Source organism: Cynocephalus volans, chromosome 14 (assembly GCF_027409185.1).
Source record: "Cynocephalus volans isolate mCynVol1 chromosome 14, mCynVol1.pri, whole genome shotgun sequence".
Taxonomy (NCBI): domain Eukaryota; kingdom Metazoa; phylum Chordata; class Mammalia; order Dermoptera; family Cynocephalidae; genus Cynocephalus; species Cynocephalus volans.
In genome coordinates this window covers 71,909,103-71,934,681 of record NC_084473.1, presented here as the reverse complement: position 1 = coordinate 71,934,681, position 25,579 = coordinate 71,909,103, and the positions used below count along the sequence as shown (strand labels likewise).

The 25,579-nt window shown below is 38.5% G+C and overlaps 1 protein-coding gene across 1 annotated transcript in view; it reads left to right on the top strand.

Annotated features, from left to right (window-relative positions):
* Positions 1-25,579, top strand: part of TACR1 (tachykinin receptor 1) — a 134,913-nt gene that overhangs the window by 519 nt on the left and 108,815 nt on the right. The window lies entirely within an intron of this gene.

Genomic DNA, 25,579 nt, shown 5'->3' with positions numbered 1-25,579 from the left:
TTACTGACAGCCTGAGTCAACTGTTGATGGGAGACTTTATCTTACTGTTCTCATTCATCTTTTTTTCTCCCCTTTTCACCCATCACCAGTCTCCCTTCCTTTCAACACGCACCCCCCTTTTTCTTTATTTAACTCTCCTTTCTTCATCTCTGCTCCACTCATCTTCTGATACTTTCCTTTCTACTCCTGCTTTTCTTCTTCCCATCTCCTTCCTTCTACTCTTTTTCTTCCTTCTACTCTTACCCTTAAAGCCTGAAGAGGATATCCAGGGTTTGGTCTTAAGAAGCTAATCCCTGGCTGGGGCTTTGTAAATTCCTCCAGGCTTGCTATTCTGTTGGGCAACCTCTTGTTGCCTAGGCAAAATTTCTCATTTTTACTTTTTCCTGAAGATTCAGGGACTTTCTGCTCCCACTTCAACATTCCAGTGTTATTTGGATGTGAAGAGCATTTCATCAGTATCATAAAATACTTCAAGATTCTAATTCAGCTCCCTCTATGCTAGGAGTTCTCATTCAGTAATGAAAAGAAAGGCAGTTCTGCTGGTCTTAAGGAACTCCACAGACAGGTATCCCGGTAGCTTACCCAGGAGGTTTTCTAAATTTCTCTTGTAATGTAAGGTCAATGTTTTTAGCCTATCTCTATCCACAGAGAAACGTGTCTGGCAAAGGCAATTGAGAGCTCTTCTGTTCCTGCAACCAACAGGTTAGGGTTTCAGAAGCTGATTAAAAGTGAAAAGGTTGGAATTTTCAGACACTGGGGCTGGCGTTCTGGAAAAATGGCTCTTCAAGTGGCATGATGAAAAATTGATTATTAGAGCACAGCTCTATTGATATTGACTTTTTTGTGGGTGTGCTAGGTCTCTAATGTGTATGTCTGTGTGCACAGGTGTTAAATGTTTTCCTAGGATGTGGAGGTATGTTTAAAACACCTGCCACTATGATTTCAAAATGGATTCTTTTTATGTCCTTGCTGGAATAAGTGAATGGGAGAAACCCAGTGAAGAAGCTAGGAGAAAACTTGAAGAATTTTTCAAGAAAAATCCCTGACCCACTAACTACTTTTGCATAAAGATTGTTTACAACTTGCAATTGAATCGAGGTCTTTTTCACCTTCTTCAGTCAATGAATGCTCTTATTGACTGAATAAAGGATAGGGATTTCCATCCTTTGCAGTGGTGTCTAAATGCTGATTTGTTAGTTCCATGTAAACCTCCTTTTACGCAACTCATAAGTGCTTGATATATTGTGTGTAAAACAAGTTTTGGTGAATCAATTTATATTTTAAATGTAGGCGGTAAACCAATTACTCAAAGTGATAGTAAAATGAATTACTTTGTAAATTTATCTTTATGCTCTGCTGGTTTTCAGATATTCAGTTTGCTGAAAATGAGTTACACCTATAAATCTGCATTGACTTTCTCCTTTAACTTCACAGCAGCTTCCTCTTGATGATCCCTAAATTAGAGGGAAAGTTGGTATTTTTTACTACATTGGGGCCTTCCATGAGCTCTAGGGAGACCTGTCAGTCAGTGTGAGCTGGAACATTCGGTAGCTGAATGGAGCCCCAGCAGACAGCTCTCTCCTGTTGGCTTTCACAGAAACATGTTCCACAGCCCTGCTTTTCCCCCTAGAACTTCAAAGGCTAGGAGTGGGAGTCAGGGTCCGAGTCCTCACAGTGGATTGGGCAGAGAACTGAATTTCGGCTTCTTTATTGTTTTTCTCTAAGAAAACCATGGCTAGACCCTGACCCTCTGTGACACCTGCTGCATGAGATCAGAGGGTCTCCGGTGCCAGAGCTAGTGGAAATGATAGCAATGAGAAATTCTTTCTTTCTTTCTTTTTCTTTTCTTTTCTTTTTTTTTTTTTTTTTTGTCTGCATGTTTCTAATGTACAAATACGGCCCAAGGAGGTAATCAATGGCATGCTCAAGGTTAGAGTTCAAGACAGAGTTAGGGATGAGGCTTCACGTCTCTGTTGCCAAGTCCTCCAAGTACTCCTCTTTTCCCTTGCAGAACCTCATGAGTACACCATGAATTCATCCTTTCAGGCCCTCTGATGAATGTATCCCCTTGCGTGCATGGTCATCTATACTGTCCCGATAATGTTTTAGAAAAAAAGAGGGGTCTTAAATTCTCTTTGTATGAGTTATCTCTTCCTTTCCCCCACATGGAAATGCAGACTTAGAGGAAATGTTAAATTATCTTTTTGTATGTTCCTTGAAGTTTTAACAGACAACAATTGAATCAAGTCTTAAAATATAACTGCAGTGTGTTTTTCCTGATTGTAATATTAAAACTTGCTCATTGAAAAAGACTCAGGAGATATGAAGAAGCACAAAAATACAAATCAACCATTCCCTCACCATCCAAAAATAGCACCTGTTAATTTGAATTTCTCTTTTATGAATATATAATTGAGGTCAGATTCTGTATAATTTTGTAGCTTATTTTTTCCATTGATATGAATGCAAAATATTAATAACAATTTCCCATGTTATTAAAAATCTATAGAAACATAATCTTAATGGCTCCATATTATTCTATTATATGAATATACTATTATTTATTTAACCATTTCCCTACTGTTGGGTATTGAGGTGATTTCTCTCTTTTTTTTTTTTTTTTGCTATTATAATTAATGCTCTGATGAATATTTCTATATGATAAATTTGTTCTGCTTGATTATTTCCTTAGGATAGATTCCCAGAAGTGGAATTACTGGGTCAAATAAAATTAATTTTTAAAAAATTATTCTTCCTAATTTTAAAGGATTTTTAAAGGAATCATTGGGTCAAACTGTGGGGTAAACTTTGACAAATTTCCTTCTAGAACCAAAATGCAGAGAAAAAAACTTTAGCTACAGATTGCAGTACTAATTTAAATGCTTCCTATACTCTTTCTATAAATGGGAATAACAAAGAGGAGAGGAGAAGAGAGAGAGGGAGGGGAGGGATCCCATTTGGAAGGAATACATATTTTTTAAGGCAGTGGTTACCTAGAATTTAAAAAGTTTCATAGGCGAATATGGCTACATAAAATCAGGTCTACCTCTAGCTAAACTCAAACACCAGGGATTTTGCCTTTTCAAATTCTAAAATCTCTCCCACTTAAAATTAAAATTTTTTTCTACTGTAAAAACGAAAGGTATGTGTGATGTTTCATAAAATTTGAAGATGGGGGACACTGAGAGGAGACACCCCCAGTTGGCAGGGGTCAGTGATGATGACTAGTTCCATTGTGGTGATGTGGGCACTACTGCAGAGCAGAATCTAAGAAGGGAGCAAGGAATCCAGTCCCTAAGCCCCATAGCAGGAGGTGAAGGGCAACTGGTAACCTGATGCAGAACCACATGGCAAGAGCAGGCTCAGAGAAGCACTTGCTTTTGTCAGTGTTTCTCTATGTGGTAGGGGAGATATAATCTCGATAAGAAGAAAGGTGTAGGTTGCTTACTACTCAGATTGGTTCTGGATATGTTGTGTTTGAGTGAAAGGAAAGATCCAAATGGAGATAGCCTCTGACAAAATGAAATATGGTCAAGACCAAAACTATAGTTGCCCAGATAGGGCTAATGGTTGAAGGCAAAAGAGGGAATAGCTCCCTAAAAGAGTAAAAGAGGAACTGAGGTCAAAGACATGCGTAAACAACAAAGATCCTTGGTGTCTATCGCACTTTGTCCCAGCCATACCCAGCTACCATTTCAAACAGCCAACCTCTCAGTTCTCTGCTAGATCTGCAGTCTGCTCTTGAACCTTTACTTGTTGGCTGGACCTAGATTCCACTGTCTACCTCAGAGCAGTCCTTCAAGCCACCCAGAGGCAGAACTTAGATTCCAGGATCCTTTGCACTAATTTAGAAGCACCAGAAAACCCATGACCAAGCACCCCTGTGATGCCGAGAACAGCCATTCACTAGGAGCTCATCCACCACAACTGGACCCATTGTTTCAAATCAGGAACCTCAAATGTCAGTGTTGATGTGGATCAAACTTGATTTTGTTACATCTTGGGTGGGTTATTTAGGCTACACTAAAGAGATTCAATGCCCACCTGCTCTCTGGAGCTATACTGGCCATATCCTCTCCCAACTCCTGGGAGTGCCCAGGGTCCTGAACAGACAAGGATATTGGCTTAAAAAAATGGTAAAAACATAGGTTAAATCCAGAGGAAAATAAAAAGTAATTCTCAATGTAAAAATACATAGTAGGAGCACAAGACTTTGTTACTATTGTTACTGTTGAATGAGGAAATGGTAGAATGAGGATCATGAAGGAGAAACACTTACTGTTAAACTTAGACAAAGACATTCAATCCATTAAGAGATGATGCCACCAACGTAAAGTGATGTTTAGTGACTCAGATCCTCATGTCTTCCCTCAAAAGGCTTATGCTATGTATTAGAGGTAACTTCAGTATAAGGAGTTAAGTGATGTGTTTCAAATGGGTTGTTCAGGCAAATCCTACAGGAGAGAAGAAGAGAGAGGTCACAACCTGCAGTGATGAATGATCAAGGAAGACCTCGAAAGGTGACAATTGAGTTGAGCCTTAAAGATGAGATACAATTTTTGAAGAAAGTATGTTACAAAAGTGTGGAGGTCAAAAGCTGCAGAGTGTTTAGGGAGAATGACTGATTCAATCGAACCGGATTCACAAGTGAATTAGGGCATGAGTGGAGGAGTGATGGGACGAAAATGAGTTTATGTTGGATTTGATGTGAAAATATAATGATTGTTAAAAATGCCCAACAAGCAACTTGAGAGGGAGGGTTAGAGAAGGAGAAGCCAGGGATTAAAATGTAAATTTAGGAGGTTTCCAAACACAGGGTTTATTGGAATTTGGAAAGTGAAGAACATATCTTCCACATATATACATTTTTCCAGAGAAGAGGTTCAAGATTCATAGGAATGTCCTGCCAAGCACTAGGAGGGAAAAAAAGAAGAAAAAGACAGAGGTAGTAGAGAAATCAGGATATGTGAAGTGACAAAGTTTTAAAAAGGCGACTTGTGGTTGATTGTTTTCATCAGAATCCAAGGACCATGAGAACACTGGATTTGGCAACTAGAGAACATCGGTGACCTGTAACAGACAGTGTTGGCAGAGTATGGCAAGGGAGGATAAAATTGGATGGCAGTGAGGGAAATGGCCTTTTCCTCATCCATCCATCAAACCACTATTGAGATTCTACCATGTGCCAGATTCTGAGGCAGCAAAACACTACCTTTGCCCTCATGCTGTCAGTCTTTGGGAAATGACAAAGACACAAGCACCGTATTACCCAATGCAATCTATGCCATGCGGAGGGAGCTTGGAGACAGAAAACTACCCTTGGGAATATGGGAAAGACTTACTAGTTAAAGGAGAAGGAGAAGGAGGGGAAGGGGAATATCTGGGGAAAGAGAGAGGGGGAAAGAAAGACCAGAAAGAGGTGGAAAGGAGAGAAAAAGGGAGAGTAGGGGGAGAAAGAAAAGGAGCGAAGTGCAGAGAAAAGAATGTGGAGTTTTGATTTTTTTTAAATTAATTTCTATAATACTGGACTGGGAATACTCATAATGTGTTATTCATATTTGTCTCTTGGAAACTAGAAAGGAGATTTCATGTTAATAAAATTGATGATATCTTATATTTGTATGCTCTCCAATTCATTGTCTCATCTAATTCTCATGATGCCAATGGCAATTCGGTTTCTACCTTGGAAAGACTATTAGAAACAATTTTTTTTAGCATTGTCCTCCCACTCTCCACCCCCTCACAGCTTGGAGACCCATGCAATTTGCTTTTATGTGCCTTAGACATCGGACTACATACTCCTGCTCAAGATGGCTTTTGGAAAATATTTCATCTAAGGAATGCTGTCATCAAAGGCAGAAAATTGACGTAAGGGCCCTATTATACAAGGAAGGACGTTAAAGATCTTTTTGACAATTTTCCATGCAAATAAAAATTTAACTCCACAACCTTCCAAACAGGGCCATTGTAAGGGTAGCGAACTCTGCTTAAATATTTTACTCAATTTGTCTCATTTGTTAAATTCAATCAATTGTTAGATCACTACAAAATCCTTCCTTTTACTGAACTGAAATCTGCCTTCTTGTTTTGCACTATTCCTACTAATCTAACACTTCTTTCATGTGGCAGCCTTTCCAGTGCATCCTCCTGAAGCTTGCCCTTCCCTGGTTAACTGTCCCTGGTTCCTTCATCTTTCCGTCCTCATTGGTCTCTCTCTACTGGTTATTCCCATTTGTTAATGGTCCTCTTAAAATGAGATGACAAGAACCGAGCATGACCCTATTACCATTGTCTTGTCCAGCACCAACTGCTACAGGACTGGCATCCTACCTGGTGACCTTGTTGTCTTCTTAGACTTAGGTCAGGAGCCACCTCCACTAAGAAGCTGACCTTAACATGCAAGTCTACATGAGGTGTCCTTCTTATCTATTCCCATGGCATTTATCCAATGGTGTTGCAACTGTTTGTGACCTATTGGTACCTCCACACTTCACTGCCCAGTGCCTAGACTGTAAGCTGCATAAAAACAGGAATGCTTTATCTGTTTTCCCATTCCCGGCACCTATCCAGGTACCTGGCACAGAGTAGGTACTCATTAAAATGTGTGTACTGTGGGTGACCTGACTGTACCTCTCTCCTGCACACACCAACCAGCATCTGAACATCAGACCCAATGCACCGGCAGACCCTAAACACACCTGTGATGCTATGACTTGAAGCAAAAGAAAACTTGGGCCAAATGTCTGACTACCGTGGAGTTTTGCTACAACATAGAACACTGTTGATTCAGAATCCCTTGTTCTAGAATAACTATGAGTTCCATTTCACACTTGCTCCTTCCACACTCCACTTGATTGAGCCCCAAAGGGATTCCTGATCCATACCTTACTGTTCCCAACAGGTGTGCCCCAGCAGAAGACTTCTCATTGGAAGAGATGTTTATCATTTCCACCATACCTGCCATCTATCCAGGCATACCAGAAACTCTTTGACATCTTAGGGAACCTTCCCTGGCCCAACTGTTGTCAACCCCCTGGCTTTTTCTCCAACACTCCCCACTTATGACAAGAAGTATACTCTTTACTTATCTTTCTTGAGGCAGGACCAGCAGAGACCTACCCTCCACCCTGCCCTCCAAGTGTTGTCTTCACAGTAGTTGTCTGAGCACCTAGTCCACACCACATTAAAATAGCACAGACACAGAAAAACCCTGCATACAGTGGCCTGAGAAAGTCATAGACTAGAGAGTAAACTGGGGAACTGGCTTCCATTGCCCTCAACTCCCCTCTCACCACCTTGAAATGCTGCAATTCCACCTCAGTGGAAGGGGATTTGTGAGGGTCTGTCGATGAGGCTCTCCAGGGATGAAGAGATGCTTTAAAGATGTCCTTGAGACATAAACCTCAGCCTAAGTTTTAATGCAGCATACGAACTGCTCTAGGCAATTTGTCTAAGTACCCTGGGCCTGATCCCTCTCCTAAAATTCCTTACTTTCCAATTCAATTTTATCACTATGTATAATATTTGGGACTCTCTGTGAAGTGCCTTTTATGTCATTGGTATGAGAGTTCCCTTTAATAACCTTACGTTTAACCTTTGACAGTAGAGTGAGGTATAGGAAAGAGCACGGGGTTGGGTTCCAGCACCGGTTCCACCACTTGCTCGCTGTGGGAACATAGGCAAGATACTTAATCTACCTGGGCCTCAGTATCCTCATCTGATAAAATGGATAAAATAAAACTTACCTTGTGGAATATTGTTGTAAGGAGAGAGGGAAGGGAAAGGTAAAACTTTGGAAAGGTGTAGAAAACTCCCAATTCATTCCCTGACACCCAGTAAGACCTCAGTTAATACTAATTAACAATATGATTTCTAATAAACCCTGACACACCATTGTTCCATTATACCAGGGATCTTCAAAAAACAAATTTATGGAAGGATTTGTATTATCTTTTAACTTCATTTTTCCATCAACTTTTTGAAGTACCCTCATACATGCCCCTTCCTATCTCTGCCTCCTCCTGGATTCCTTCCATATCAGGTACAATAGCAATAGGGTAAAACATTTATATCCTTTTCCCCTAAAATTGTAGTTTAAAATCTTCCTAATTGGGTCAGCAAATCTCTTGCTAAATGCTTTCAAGTATCCTTTCCATCTATGGACATGTACACGCACTCTACCAAAAGTCCATCATTTGGATATTGTATATCTGGTCCAGGAAAACCAAACGTTTTATTTTACACCAAGTGAATATAAACCATGGTTCCCAATCCTTTATGTTCCAAAGTCACCACCCTCGCATGGAGAGAATTGTTTGCAAGTTTAGTGTCTGAGGAACTTACTCATCTCAAAAATCTCTTACAGCTGCATGAGTTTTAATTGACATTTAATTTGCTAAAGTTGTAGTGGTTTTTAGCCTTTGAACACATAAATCACAGAAGTTTTCTTATAAATCTAGTTTGTGTGTGTTAAAATGTTAAACATTCATTTTCCCTTGTTCTTTTACTAAAGATCGATTAGTTCTTCAGTAAAATATAGTCCTTCCCCCTAAACATTTTAACACCATTTTCAAACTTAATCAAACAATCTTACATATTTTCAATTAGTCACAAATTTTTATAAGCTTAACAAATCAAATAATCTTAAAAATGTAAACAGCATTTATAAACTTGATTGATTAAACTCCCCTAAGCATTTTAAACTATAATCACAAATTTATAAAATCTCATCTGGTTTTCTTAAAAACTTCAAATCCCTAAGAGGATGATTTATAAATAGGAGAAACAAAGCTTTTCTCAAGACTTACATAGCTCTTGTAAATCTAATAAATCAAAATTTCTAAATTTAGCATATCAAATTCTCTTAAAGCATTTCAACCTCCTAAGAATTAAACTTAAAAATTGAGTAAATGAGGTTCTCCTGAGCACCTAAACGTTGACTTTAAAATTAGTTAAATCCTCCTAAGTGGATTTAAAGTTGGATTTAAGTTGCAATTAAAATTACAAATCTGGTAAGTCAAATTCTCTGATATATCAGATTCTCATTTCTAGCATCTTGAAAACAAATCATACACAAAGCAGCACATACCAGTCACAAAACTCACTGCTGCATGCACACTACTTGCACAGAAGCAGCATTTCTTTATTGTCTATTTACTTTTTAAAAAATTCCTCCCAGGCTTACAAAGTTATAGAAGCAGAGCTGGCAGAATCCTCTTCTCTATCGGGGGCAGCTAAGGTTTGGGAATGAGGGGTTGAGTTGGACATCAGAATCTAGGCATTCCTCACTGGGGTCTCCCCCTGCACTGCAGCCCAGTGCCTGAGCCCCTTCTCACGGGGGAGCTCTGCCTGCTCTGTGCCCACAGTGTCCGCTCACATTTTTTCACTGAAATCCAGTTTTGTAGTCCCAGTGTGCCCTGGATCTCTTTGGCTTCCTCCAGGTTTTACCCTTTCCCAATTTTTGTCTTAACATGTTATCATCTGATTGACATAGATGGAGTCATGCAGAGCCTCACTCCACAACTAGTTTGCCTTCAACCTCTTTCCATCTAATCAGAGGTAACTGCATTCTGTACCCTCTTGTTTACCTTCTTTTTGACCTCCATATCAAAATTGCTCACTGACATAAAAATGGCCAAAAATATATATATATTATATATATAATATATTTATATAATATATAATTTTATATATTTATATTATATATATAATATATTTATATAATATATAATTTTATATATTTATATTATATATTAATGATATATAATATATGTGATATACTATATTATAAATATATTATATTACATATTATTAATATATAATATATCAATATATAATATTAATATTATATAATTTATTAAAAATTATATATATGTTATATATATATAATTTTGGGGGCCATTTTTTTATGTCAGTGATATATATATCACCATCTGTCCTGAATCCTTCAGTTTCTTTTCCAGGACTTTTAGGTCATGAAAAATATGTGCCAGAATCTTTCTGGGTGTATCCTATTTCTCCATATGAATAGTCAAAACTAGGATGACATGTTGGTTTTAACAAACCCAGGCTCTCAGCATGTTTCAGACCTGTGTTCCAGATACACTGAGTGCTTCTTATATAGAACTACAAAGCAGCTTCCTTTTTTCTTGGCACGATGTCTTCAGTGGCAGAGACTGTCTTCTGTCTTCCTGGAGGCTGGAAACCTCCCAGAACCCTTAAATCTTCCACCTGCATCATTAGATGTTTTGTTTTGTTTTGTTTTTTCTTCAGATCAACTGTGCTTCCCCTTTATAAGCCAGAGTCTCACGGCTTTTTTATAGCTCTAGGAATGCTGGGTTTCTTCACCTTCCCTTCCTCCTCAGTGCCATTGACTTCAGATAGTAAGAATTAATCTGTGCTCCATTCTTACAGCTAAACCCAGTGCCCTGAGCCACGGATGGACGGGTGAGCAGCCAATATCACAAATCACAATACTGCGTGACCTCTGGCAGGGAGGTGGAACAGTCGTGCTAGCCACCCCTCTGTTCTCCCTATTATAGAATATAATTGAGACACTAATTTTTAAAAGCCTCATGTACACATTAAGTGGTATGTGAGGAGATTAGGAGCATAAGCTTAAATACCCACCTTGTATGACTTATTAATTTTATTTTACTGTGGAGAAATATCCTCTTGAATAATTAATATGTTTTTATAAGAGCATTTGTTTGACTCTGAAAATGTTTAAACAAAGGAAAACCTTGCAAACAGCTGAAATACTCTCCTAAATAGTCCCAGGAAGCTAGACAAGGCTCAAAACTGCCATAGAATTCATGGTGTGAACCAAAATGGAAGCAGCCCCAAGTGTGAAATACAACTAGCTAGCTCAACAACTTAACTGCCCTCCTCAAACAGGAGCTAGAAAACAATATAGAAAACCTTGTGGCCAAATCGTCCACTGGGGACATCATTTAGATTTGTTCCCAAAAGTCCTTCCCAGCTGGAATGATGAGGGGTCCGAAAGTTAATGTTTTAAAGATTCAGCTAGAATATCAGCCAAACCAGAGCCATCATAGGTTTTTGGTGGCTCAGTTAAGGCACTACCAGACTAAAATTTTAGGCAGAATGCAAAGTAGGCAGACATATTATCCTCTTTCTTTCTGGTGGTTTCCCTCCAAAAATGCTATAACCAGCCTAAGTGTGCACTGAGGCATTCCCCAGTCCTGCCTCACAAATGCATGATCCCAAATTACTGCTGCGTTCTCTTCACAGTCCAATCCAATTTAGTAAATTGAGTTAACCAAGAGAAAAGTAGCTGATTAAAATCACACTAAGGTGAGAATGATATGCACTTCTTTCTACCTCCCAGGTCCCATTTGTGTTTTAAAATGGAAATACATTCATTCTAGTTACCTACTCCTTCAGTGGGAAAGATTGTAGAGGATCAAGACAAACTTAATCCTAGGGACTGTACCAACATGGGATGTAAGGAGTGCTGGAATTTAGCTAATATAGAAGTGTCCAGAATTTGACTTTCACAAGATAGCCCCATGTATCTACTAAGGATAAAGCTGGAGAATACTGGGGGGCCTGTCTTCATGAGCCTGGATTGCTGTTGAAAGAACTTCTCCTGTCATAGCCAGAATCGTCTTAGCTCCTCGGTGCCAGTGAGCTCTGCATTTATGTTTGGGTAGTAAAACAAGGTTGAATTTGGTTCTGTTCTTCTTCAAACTTCTTTGTGAGTCACTAATTGTCATGAGAAATATATAATATTTTTATAACTTGGAAGGGTGTTATCATCAGGAAGGGACTTTGGATCCCAGCTCCAGCCAGTCCTAGAGTCCAGTACATTAAGATTAAGGGCAGCACCACAGTCCTGTTGAGATGGCTAAAGTTGATTCTTCATATTTCCAGCATCTTCATCAATGGATTTGTGCTGTTTACAAATCTTGGGGCGAGGGCCAGTTTTCCAAGAGCTGAGCTTTCTGCCAGGGTCTGTCTGAACCCACACTTCGCCTGAGAGCTTTCATGCTTTTTTCCTTGTCTGTGTCTGTGTCTTTCCTCTTTCTCCCTTTCTCTGTACACCTGGACAAAAAAAAAAAAACAAAAAAAAACTCCCTGCCATTTCCTCCTAATCCCTCCTCAGAATTTTGAAAATAAATACCAGTGACTGAAAAATAGAGATGGAGCTGAGGAAACAACAAAAGCTGTCATGTATAAAACAGTGAAGAATGTACAGTCATGCACCACATAATGATGTTTCAGTATGTGGTGGTAGTCCCATAAGATTATAATACTGTATTTTCTCTGTAATTTTTCTATGTTTAGATGCACAAATACTTACCATTGTGTTATAATTGCCTACAGTATTCAGTACAATAGCATGCTCTACAGGTTTGTGGCCTAGGTTATATCATACAGACTAGGTATGTAGTAGGCTCTACCATCTAGGTTTGTGTAAGAACCATCTAGGTCTGTGACATTTGCTCAATGAGACACATGACTGTATTTACACAGCAATATAAAAATGCAAATCACTTATATTCTGATTAAGCAGATGAGTCTAGAAGGATCCTCAAAGGATTCTTTGAGGCTGTTCATTCAGGTATGAACTTAAGCTACATTTTTAAGAAAAATAACTTACTATTCAGTACTATCTACATAGCTCCAAATTACCTTCTGCTTGCATTTAATGTACCTACTTTAAAACTATAAAATATTACATATTCATTAAAAAGAATTAGCAATTCACACAAAAAAATAGTATAAAGAAAAACAAAAGCAAAATTAACCCCATCTCACTGCCCAAACACTACTATCCTCAATTCTTAAGAATTATTTCATTCCAGATGTATTACTATGTGTAAGATCTGTTTCATAATTATAGTCCTAATATATAATACACATATACATTTTTTAAATTTTACATAATAAAGCAATATTGCATGTAATAAATTTTATTCTGTCAGATCATGCTGAATTGTTACAAAGTGTCATTAATTTAAATAATTCCTCACCCTTAGAACTCACGAAGTGTTTATATTTTTTGTGACAATATATATGTAATCAAGATGTTTTAGCTAAACTTGCACACATGCATTATAATTAGGATAAATTCTTAGAAGAAAAATTTAGACTGTTAGACATTTTAAGGTTTTTGCTTCATTCTGCTCATTCTGTCTTCAGAAATCTTTAGTGATTTACTCATAGCAACATGAATCAGAAAATGTAGGCCCAACATATAGAAGTGTTTCTTTACCCATATTCCTAACCATTTCAGAAAAAACTTTTCCAGATTACAAATGTTATTTATGTTTGCATTTGTTACTAGTGATTACATTTTTGTATATTTATTATTCCTTTATATTTCATTTTTTGTGAATTACCAGACTTTTTAAAATTTAAATGTGAATTTTTAAGTTACATATCGAATTATGGAAACTGTATTAAGGAATTGAATCACAGAAACTCTATATTAACCTCAACTGTCATATGATACAAATATATTTTCATGTTTCTGGTTAAAATTTTAATTTTCTTTTCAGTAATTATCTTAAATTAAATTATTTTATATAGTTGCATCCATTCACCTTTTCTTTTATGATTTTTCCACTTGGTGTTATGCTTAGAAAGGCCTTCCTCAACCCAAAAGTAAATAAATATGCACAAATAATTTTGTTTACTTTTATTGCTTAGAAGTTCTTTTTAAATCTTTAATCCATCAGTTATTTAACTGGTTAGAGTACACCTAAGTTTTTTAAATGCCATATACATTTATCCTGTTGTCCAAACACCATTTATTGAGTGATCATTTCCCTACTGACTTGAGGTATTACCTTTGTCCTACATTGAATTTTATTTATATTTAGTCTACTCTGATCTATCTGTTCTGCTGACTATTCCTTTAATAGTATGGACATGCATTTATCCTTCCTAATTCATTTTTCTGGATCCATCATTTAAAATATTCTTATTAAAAAGTCCTATTGAGATTTTTATTGGAAATGCATTAGATGCATTAAATTTAGAAATTAACTTTGGGGAGAATTGTTAGCATGTCAAGTTTTTTTCAATGTATGAACAAGGTTCATCTTCTACGTAGTCAAGCCTTTAACATGTTTTCATGTATAATTTTTGTATCTTTATTCATCTAGATTCCCACATTTCTTAAAAGTTCTATTAGATGTATTACATAATATATAATATATAAATTATAATATATATTATATATAATTATTCTTTATGTTATATGAGTTAGAAATATTATCTTTTTTAACATTTTGGCTGCTAATGAAAAGGCAATCATTTTTCCATGGATTTTTTTCTAATGGATTATTGTCGTAGTAGTAGAAAGCTATTGATTTTTTTGTAGGTATTTTAAAACCAGCTATCTTAAGGAGCCTTGTATTTCAGCTGAAGTTCTGTGGTTTTGTTGTTGTTGTTGTTTTGTTTTGTTTTGTTTTTTGTTATTTTTCTCAGGTTTTCCTGAGATATCATATAGTCTATAAATTATTATCTTTTTTATCTTATGTCTAGTGTCTGTGTCCTTTATTTCTTTTTTACTAGATCTTTCAGAACAATGTTAATTAAAACTGGTAATAGTTAGCATCTTCTTCTTATCCCTGATTGTAACCAGAATGTTGCTTTTAGAGAATGGTGTTGTAACACCAAGGTCAAGAGTTTGGGTTGCCATGCTGGCCAGATGCCAAAAAAAAAAGAAAGAATGTCGTTGCTTTTAATATCACACTTAAATATGTTGCCTGTCGGTTTAAGACAGACATTTAAATATTATATCATTTAATTCCTAGTTTATTAAGAGATTTAATCAGATCTAGATATTTAATTTACCAATTAATTTTTTGGCATCTATCAATACATTTTTTTCTATTGCCTAATTTCCTACCTTTCAACTGTTCTACAACTCCTAGAATAAACACTACTTGAACTTATGCTTTGTTCTTTTTGCATACTGGTAGGTTTACTTGCTAATATTTTAATTACATTTTGATGGAAAGTACAACTAGCATAAGCTTTAATTTAATTTTTTTTTTTGATGCAATCTTTTCAAGTTTGGGTTTCAGTGCTATGAATAAGTAAAATAAATATTTTCTAAAATTCATTCTGTTGGTTGAAATAAGTGAACTTTAGTGAGAAGCTTTTTTTCCAATCAATTTCCTCAATGATGTCTATTGCTTGCCTGTTTTTTCTGTTTACTCATCACACAGTAGCTCAGGGATTTTTCCAGGTCCTTCAGGTGAAGCAAAAGAAAAGAAGAAAGAACACAATGGAGTATTGATTAAGAAAACGAGTGGGAGTGGAGTCTGCACAGTAGGTTGAAGATTTCGCTCTCTCAGCTTAATAGCTTCTCCAGACAATGATATAAACGCAGGGAAAGAACCCCAGCACACACTCTGTCTGGGATGAGCAGGTCAAGCCAGCCTGGGCAGAGCAGGCAGGGCGTGCAGCAGTGGTTCTCAGTGAACTGAAGCTCCTGGGTTAGTGGGAGAGGCTGAGCCTCCATGCTCCGTCTTTTTTCTGCCACAACACACAGAGTCCCGGAAGAGACACAGCCTAGCGGACAGACACAGATTTTGACAAAACCCAGAGTAATGTACCAGATAAGCAAAGCGTAACACTGCAGACTTTTTCAGCCTGGGAGTGTATTTTGTAAAACCTTTAATAAGATTGTGATTAATATAGCTGCTTATTTTACAGTTATTTTAGCTTAATAATTAACATATTAGAGGGAAAAGATAAACACTGCAATTTTTAAAAATTAAACTTTACTTTTAAAACATTGAGTTTTATTTTTTCTAGACTCTCCCTTCCCATAAACAATATGAATAAGACAAACAAGTAGATACTATTAAAGAAGAAATAGAAATAAACCTTACCTTGTGGTTTTAAAAAATTATTAACATATACAGGTTATTGTTATTAATACAAATAAAGTTTGGCACGTTTTATTTTCATCATCACTTTGCTTTTGAAGTGGTAATTGTTATGATCTACTTACACTGAATACCCTCGTGCTGTGTAAATGTAGATCTTAATATTTGTAGAGAGCCTACACTATACATACCCTCGCTTCAGGGATACAACAGTCAACAAGAATCAATCACGATTTCTGCCCGCAAAGAGCTTACAGTCAAGTGGGAGGAATAAATGTTAATAAGACATTAATCCAATGATAATTTGAATCAATGTATAATAACAAACTGTCTTACAAGCTAGAAAAGAATATTAATGCTGAGAGCATACAAAAATTCACATTGAATGATTTGAGACCAAGATCTAAAGAATTAGTAGAAATTAGGGGTGGGGGCATGAGGGGTGGGGGCATAAGGTGTGGGCATCGTGGCAGGCACTGTAGATTGGCTACAGAAAAACCATTTACAGTTCCCTTCTCCTTTGCCATCCTCTACTAATGATGCTGCCAATGTCCCAGCTTTCCTTGCAGGAATCACGGGCCATAGGACAGAGTTTGGGGCAATGGTGTACCAGAGGAAGTTTCTAAGTCGAGCTTCTCTTCCTGAATAAAAAGGCAACAACTAGAAGGAGGAATGCTTTTTTACCTTTTGCTTTTCCTCTTCCTCTGAAACACAGGTGAAAGGTCTAGAAGGCAGCAACACCCTATATCTATGAGAACAGCCTCTACCCACTAAGGATCATGGATCACAAAGTTAGAAAGATCCTGGAATTACCTTGAGCACATCGTTGATCTACATGCCAGCCTTAAACTGCCTAGCTCTATGAAAAGCAATAAAATCTCTATTTCTTTAAGCCCTTGGTAAAGAGATTTTCTGTTACCCACAGCAAAATATAGAGTGAGGTCAGGCGGAAAGGGAAGGGTTTTAGACAAGTTAACTATTTTTATGAAATCCCTGGGCAGGAGGAAACATGACGCATTGAAGGAACAAGTACTTTTCATTTATACTTCCCTTCTCTCACATTAAAAATATATCCTTGGATGAAATTAAAATGAAAATGGAAAAACATAAAATCAAAAGCACTATGGTAATTCATTATCATCTTAACTATTAATGGAGCCTCGGTAATGGAAACTCACTGCAAGCTGGGGGTAGACAAGATGGTTGAGAGTTACTGGAATCTGTCACCATGAGTTCACCTTTATTTCATACTCAGGAAAGCAAGTGAGTGACAGTAACATGACCATAGGGAAAGTGTTGAATTCACTTTAATTTACTTTTTAATAATTCTAATATCTTTTTCCACATGAGAAATAATAGATTAATTTTAACATCAGACAGTGAAGAATCATTAGTCTAGAGTATGTTTTCTATTGTTTTTTTTTTTTTCTTTTGTCATTTTTATTTTTTTACTTGCTCAGGTAATATTTTTTAAAATTATTTTCTAGGTGTTTTTCAAGGGAATTTGGGAAAGAAGTTTTTCAAAGTATGCCCTCAATCTTTTATCTTACTATAAATTCATATTTGCTTTTGAAGCTAATAGTATTAACACAAGTGGAGAGAATGTTCTAGAGTGGGGAAGAAACTATTGGTAGGGATTCCAACTAGGAAGTTATTATAATATTGAGGCAAAATATTATTAAAAATATGAGACTGGAGAAACCAGATTCCAGAGATTTGGGGGTGGAATTGGATGATTTAGTAGGCCATGCTGTGTTTGGAAGGGAGCAGGAATTAGAAATGAGGAAGAGGAATGAGTTAAGGCTCTCCCAGTTGACTAACTTGGGAGACTGGATGGACAGATGGTCATATCAGGAGCACAGGAGACAGAGCAGACTATGAAGAAACATCTAAACACCCACTTCAAGACATCCGACAATTATTTATTGAGCCCCTATTGTATCAGTTATCTGTGTAACGAACAACCATAAAATCTTAGTGGTTTACAATGATGAACAATTGTTTGATTCACTAGTCTGCAGCATTCAGCTGATTTGGGCTGGGCTTGTCTGAATCTTGACTGGACTCAGTCACATGTCTCAGGCCAACCAGCTGCCAACTGACCTGATCTGGCCTCAGCAGGGATGACTGAGGCCTCTCAGCTCTGCTCCATGTGTCTTTCATCCTTCCATAGGTTAGCCAAGGTATGTTCTCATGGCAATGGCAAAGGTGCAGAAGGCAAACAGACACATGCAAGCACTTTTTCAAGTCTATGCTTGTGTCATATCTACTGATATCCCACTGGCCAAAGCAAGTCCTAAGACTAGACCAGATCCAAGGTTAGGGAACTATATTTGACCTCTTTGGTGACAAGAATTGCAAACAATCATAGCAAAGATGCAGAGATGGGTAAATAATTAGGACTATTAATGTAATTAATATACACATCAACTATATGTCAGGCACTATTCTAGATCCTAAGGATACAGAAGAAAACAACAACAACAACAAAAAGCCCTTATTCTCCATTTGGAGAGGTAGACAACAAGTAAGTAAACTAAAAACATATGTCATTTTGAGTACTGATACGTACTGTCATGAAAAAGTAAGAGGATGGAGAGTGGTGGAAAGTAGAAAGAAACTATTTCAAACAGGGGAATCAGAGAAGGCCTTTTTGAGGAGGTGGTTTGAACAAAGACCTGAATAATGTGATGGATCTTGCCATATGATGATCTTGGGGAAGGACTTGCCAGGAAGAAGAGACAGCTAGAATAAAGGACCCTGAGATAAGAATGTGTTAGCAATAAAGTCCAGGGGGTTAGACTGGAGTGAATCAGGGGGAGAGGGGTCAGTGAGGTTAGACCTCACACCAGGGTAGGCTCATATATGCTGGAGCAACAGGCAAGCCCCCAAATCTCAACAGCTTAATATAAATTTTATTCATCATTCATTCTGTCTACTGCAGGTCCAATTTCTGTCCTGGGCAGCTCCCTGAAAACATTACTTGGTTGCAGGCTCTTTCCATCTTGTGGCCCAGCCATCTCAACCTGAGCTCCTTGGTTGTCAAGTTAAAGGAAGAAAGAGCTGAGAGTCACACAGGAACTTTCACCTGTTCTGGTCCAGAGATGATATACATCACTTCTCCTCAGAATCCGTTAGCGAGAACTAGTCACATGGCCTGGCCCAACTTTGAGGGTTCTGGAAAATATGGGAAAGTGTATGAATATTTAGTGAGCACTAAAAGTCTCTGCCACAGCAGGATAAGTTTGTATTTTATTCTATGTGTGATAAGAAACAATATGAGGATTATGAGCAGGAAGTGAAATGATCTTATCTACATTTTTTAAAGACAATCTGGCTGTTGTATGAGGAATAGACAATAGGGGACCAAAAGAGGAAGCAAGAGACCACTTAGGGGATCTGTGGTGAAACTAGGAGAGAGATTATGGTGGCTTCAACCAGGGTACGATGGTAGAGAGGGTGAGAAGTGGTCAGATCTGGGGTATGTTTTAAAAGTAAAGCCAAAGGATTTGCTGATGGGATAGATGTGAAAGAAGAGAGAAAAGAGCAGTCAAGAATGACTCCTGGGAGAATGTGGTTTTGTTTACTGAGATGGGGAAGACTAGAGAAGGAATAGGTTCAAGAGCAGATATCAGGAGTGATTTGGACCCTGGTGAGTTTGATGTACATAGCAGACAGACTAGTGCAGATACTGAGTGAACAAGCAGTTGATTCTTAAACCTGGATTTCAGGAGAGCAAGAAGAGCTGGGTTACGAATATATAACTAAGACCATGTAACTACATACAGCCATCTAGGAAAAAGAGTAAGACTGACTGAGCTCTGGGGAACTCCAAGTCTAGCAAATCAGGAGGACAAGGAGGAACCAGCAAATATAACCAAGAATGAATAGCTGGTGAGTTAAGAGAACTAGTAAGTGAGGTATTCTGGAGGCCAAATAAGAAAGCATTTGAGGAAGGAGGAAGTACCTACTGTCATAAATTGCTAAGAAGTTAAGTAAAATGAGGACCAAGACTGGACCATTAGAGTTGACAAGATGGGCTCATTACTGACACAAAGTGGCTTCAATAAAGTGGTGGGAGTGACTGGGATGGGCTAACAGAAGAGTGTGGGAGGAGAAGTAGAGTTCGAAATGGGATAAAAGGAGACATGTGGTAGGCTCAGTAGTTTAGTACAGAAGGATCAGTAGCTTAAGGGAGGTTTTTTGTTTTGTGTTTAAGGGAGAAGGTATCACAGCATGTTTATGTAGAGATAAGAATGGGAAAATTGAGAGAGAGAAATTTATGATGCTGGTAAGGGGAGAATATGGGAGCAAAGCTTTTCAGTGAGCAGATGGAGATAGACTCAGGATTGGCCTTCCAAAGAAGAGAGACGTCTGCAGCTGGAGGGAAGGCGGACATGTGGGTAGAGATAAAGATACGTGGTAGATGTGATGATAAAATGTCAGGTCATTTTTCCTGCATTTGTTTTCCTAGTGAAATAAAAAGCAAGGCCATCAGTTGAAAGTGAAGAAGAAGGAGGTGTTAGAGGTTGAGAAGAGAGGAAAAGTGAAGTAGTTATGTTGTAGAGCTGGAGAAGAAGGTGACTAGAGATCTATTTGAGGATTGTCAAGCAATGCTGAGGGGCCATGTGCAATTTAGGAATAGATGAGCAAATTTAGAGATCAGTCAACATAATGTGTTTTTTTCTGTAATGCAGGCATAGAGCAGGCAGAGAATTATTAGCATTGGGGTTTTGTCAGAGTAGTGAAATGGAGTTAAGGGCAAATGCAAGGAGTGAGTGTAAGGACTGCAATCTAAGATGGGAAAACAGAGACGGAATGACATGAATGGGTGAGAGTCGGTAAAAACTGGTAGGATCAATTGGCTGGAAATCTGATGAATATTAAGAATTATTGAACCTGAACTGGAAAGAGAGAACCAAAAAGATAGGAGGTGATGGTCAGAGAGTAAGAGGCTGGCAATAAAAGCTTTGAAAACGGTGTAGTAATAGGTAATGACAAAGTCCAGATAATTCAGCCTGATAGCAGAAGTCTGGAGGCAAGTGGAGGAAAATACATTGGAAGTGATGAAGCCAAGGAAGTGAGTCAAAGAGTTGGACTGATCGTGTATGTGGCTGTTATAGTCACCAAAAGTGAAGACAGGAACTGTGGTGGGGAGGAAGACAGTGAGCCAGAGGCTAAAATCTCTAATGGAGATTGGGAGGGAACGAGCAGTGGATGAGTCAGGGAATGGCTGCACCCAATTGTAGCAGGTGGTGTCATCTGATACCATGTGCTTCAAAGGGACTGGGTTTAGAAGAGAAAGAAAGAGTTATGGTCTGGACGTGGCAGTGAGGAGCAGTGAGTCCATCAGCCCCCTGTGGTCGTCCAGGCTCTGTGGTAGTGACTTGTGGAGGAAGAACAGCCACCACCTGAGGTGACCACAGTGGTGGAAGTGGTATCCTGAAACAACCAGCTTTCCAGTAGTAAAAAGGTGAAGGAGACCTTTGAAGAAGAGGGTGAGGATTTTTTGCTGAAGACAGACTATGTGTTCCATGGGGGTTGGGGCAGGTGGGAGGGTTCAAGGAAAATGTTTGGAACCAAATTGGGGATAAGAGCCAGGGTGGTCATTGTTAACTGGAGAAGCTCAGACCTCTGGTACAGGTCAGATACACAGAGAAGTAAGAAACGACAGCAATGGTCCTGGTGGTCATTAATGGGAAGGCCCATAATCTCTTTAGAGCTTCCTCCTTGGCATCAGACAGTCAGACACTTTGTGGTGGTAATAAGGGAGATGCAATGGAGACAGGGTAGACAGAGGTCTTAGCCGGAGTATGCAGAGCTCCATGGGATTCCCTGAGAACCTGCTGTGGGAGAACGGCCTTCCAGAGATCTTCCTGGGAAAGTTCATGATCTTGGGAGTAGAGTGCTGCCAGAACTACGGAATATGTCATGGGGAATTGCTTGATGACCTAAGCAAGGATAGGTTCAGTGGAACTTTGAAGATCAAAGGGAGTGAAATCCAATGCATAGGGGATGGCACTGGCCTGTGGAAGAGAGACTCACTTCAACTGAGAGGGGCAGCAGAAATCTGAGATACCCATAGACTCAATGCTCTACTTTTTTATAGCAAATATTTTATAATGTCTCTTTTACTATACTGAAGTAAAATTCATAGGTATTATAATCTACCTATACACATTTTCAAGGAAAAAAAATCAATGTAATGTCCTAACTATATTATAAAAAATAAGGAAAAAGCAATTTATAATAAAATAATATGTATTTCAGTATAGAAATGCTCAGGCACAACCTTAGGATAAAAGAGGTATGTTCTAGGCTTATACATTTATTTAGAATAAAGAGAATGTGACAGCAACAGATGCAGGTAGATACAGGAGTGGGGTTTCTTTTCTTTTTTCCTTTTTTTTTTGGCAACTCAAATACAGTGAGCCACACTGCTATATGATGTTCCGAAAGAAGGATCAGTTGTTGGTAATGAACAAAACAGAATAAAATCTTCTTTTATTTGTATGGTATTAAGTTCCTAGAAAACCCAGGATATGTTTGTTTGTTTTTTTTAAGTTCAAAAATACTCTTTATGTGGTAAGCAGAATAATGGCCTTCCAAAGATAACTACACCATATTTCTGAAATTTGTAAATATGTGACTTTACATGGCACAGGAGACTTTGCAGATGTGATTAAGTTAAGGATCTTGAGATGGCGAAGATTACCCTGGACTACCTGGGGGGCCCAACATAATCGCAAAGGTCCCTTTAAGTGAAAGCAGGAGGAAGGATGGTCAAAGTCAGAGAGAGATTTGAAGATGTCAGGCAGCTGGCTTTGAACGTGGAGGAAAAGGTCATGAGCCAAAGAATACAGGCAGCCTCTAAAATCTGAAAAAACAAGGGAATGGATATTCCCATAGAGTTTTCAGAAAGACATCTTGATTTTAGCCCAGCAAAACCTACTTTTTACTTCTGAACTCTAGAATTGTAAGAAAACAAACCTGGGTTGTTTTGAGCAGCAATAAGAGATATTCACTTTATATAAAAATCAGAGGTATGTTCTAGGTTTGGATAATTACAAGCAGGTTTTTCATCACATGGATATTTGGAGGGACATACACAAGTCATGTAGGGTGCGGGACAATATTTCCTTGTGCCGGACTGTAGCACTCATTGCAGGACACCCAGCCTTCCTGGCTCCCACAGCTAAATGTCAGCAGCTCCCCCAAGTCATGGTGACAACCAAACACATACCCACAAATATCCAATTTGCAAAAGAAAGTGCCCACCATCTAGAAGCAAGAAGATTTGAGGCCATTCATATCCAAGGACTTCTTTGAACTAGAAATCCAATTTCAAAGATACTTTCATGGACCTTTAGTTACTTAGTACTCAGTAGCCTCAAAGCAGGTACTGTTTCAGAGTAAAGATCAATAAACTATCAGGATTGTGATCACTCAATAAAGACTCCTGAATCGATTCTTTAGAAGCCTATGTTCTGTCCTTCCTCATCCCCTGCCCTTGAAATTGAGACTGAGAACAGAACCTCCATTTGACAATAGAAGCCATTGTCATCCATGGCTGTCTAGTTTCCCAGGGTGACATCTTTAATGAAATCCCTAACCATTATTAAAATTCTCAAGAGAGAAGAATTAATGCAATTAAAATGGAAAAAGAGGTGATTCTCCTTGCATTCTCCATTGCTTTGGATTATGGAGTAAAAAAAAAGAATCTTCTTTTATATTACACTTCCTCCCTCAGCAACCATTTGTTATTATCTGCAAAGGTGATGCATACTTAACTACTGCTTTCAGAAGAAAAATGTTAGAAAACAATACATAATAGTCCTGTGTTACAGTGCATGCCATAATATTGATGTGACTTGAGGGTCCAGTGGGGGATTCTGTGTATAATACTGACCTTTCAGTATTATTCAGAGAGAGTGAGGTATAGATTGGGAGCCAAGACAGGAAAGTCCTTGGTTTGGGAGTGCAACGTAGGAGAGGGTAAGGATGGAAAGCACGAGAACAGTTGTTTCGTTCCTGAGCCACAGTGCTGTAATTAGCCCTCACCAGGGAGACTAGTGTTTAGCACATCAGGCTGTCTGTCCTCCAGGAAGGCCGAGGTGGCTCAGAGAAATGGAGCGGGGTAAGACAGCTCATGACAGAACTGTTCTGTGCTTAAGAACGGGAAGATGTAATTTATGCCCTTCTCTCTACTTACGAATGTAGTTTGATCATTACCAAGTCAGAGGATGTTCTTTTCTGGTGAGAGAAAAGGATGATGAATATTCTTTCAACTTAAAAGAGTAGATAATTGTTGTATAATTAAACAAATGTCACCTTGGGATTGGCTCGAGGCTCGCCCCTAAGTGGAGATTAGGAATAGTGCTGTCTCCTCCTTTATTACCTGCTTCATTATGGAGAAGTCAGCTTCTAAATTCCTCCAGCCATTCATTCCCCTTCTGTCTTCATTTCTCACACTCCTTCTTTAGCTTAACCATATTTATTTGTCAAGTAGATCAAAAGCCAGCTTCCTAGGTAGAAATGATCCCTTATTATTATTCACAATTCAATAAGTAACCCAAACAGGGCATTAATACAATCGGCAACGATAAGATGTAGAAGAGCTACAGAGTAATGGACTCTGAAAACACTCATTTATCAACAAATATGTGATTCTGGAACTTCAAGGTTAATCTGGCAGTCAGTTAATAAACCCTGACAAAGCCTCTCGGGTTTTATGCTCACAGTACAAAACTCAGCAAAGTAGACAAAATTATTGAAACCTACAACACCATTTGGTACTAAGGTTAACAGCTGAATTTACGCCAGTGTATGGGGTTCGATTTTTACCGGATTGCAGGAAGCTTACCAAGTCCTATTCATCATCCTCTGCTCCTTTAACTGGAGTTGCACTGCGTCCAGGATAGAAGATGAAGAATTGACTTGCCAGCACTGTTATGAGTTGAATTGTGTACCCCCTAAATTCATATGTTGAAGTCCTAACCCCAGGACCTCAGAATGTGGTCTTATTTGGAGATATGGTGTTTGCAGAGGTAATCCCATTGAAGTGAGGTCATTAGGGTGGGCCCTCATCTCACATGACGGGTGTCCTTATAAAAAGGGAAATTTGTATATATAGAGGGAAGACAGTGTGAAGAGACATGGGGAGAAGATGGCCATCTACAAGCCAAGAGAGAGGTCTGGAACGCATCCTTCCCTCATCACCCTCTGAGCAACTAACCATGCTGGTACTGGGATCTTGGACTTCTAGCTCCCAGATGCCAGAGGTTACACCAGAGATATAAACAAATTTTTATAGTTTAAACCACCCAGATTGTGGTACTTTGTTACGGCAGCCCTAGCAAACTAATACAAGTGCTTTCTGCTGGTAAATGAGGAAGCAGGTGTTATAGCTCCAGGGGTAGCCGTTATTTCCTGAAGTGACCAGAACAGTATATTTACCCCATCCTCTTCTCCACTAGAGAGCCTCTTGTCCTGGGAGGCTACAATGTCCAGGATGCAGCAGGGCAGGTAGGAGACAGGAAAGGAACAGGTATTGACACCTGAGATGTGCGTTCAGGCCCCTTAGGGAAGACAGTGAAGGGAACTGCTGAAACAGGTGAGAGCCCCAAAAGAAAAGTGTTCAAGGAGCTGTTGTTTCTCGTATGCCTTCTCAGGTCAAAGGATTATGTGACTATTCTTTCTTATAGAGA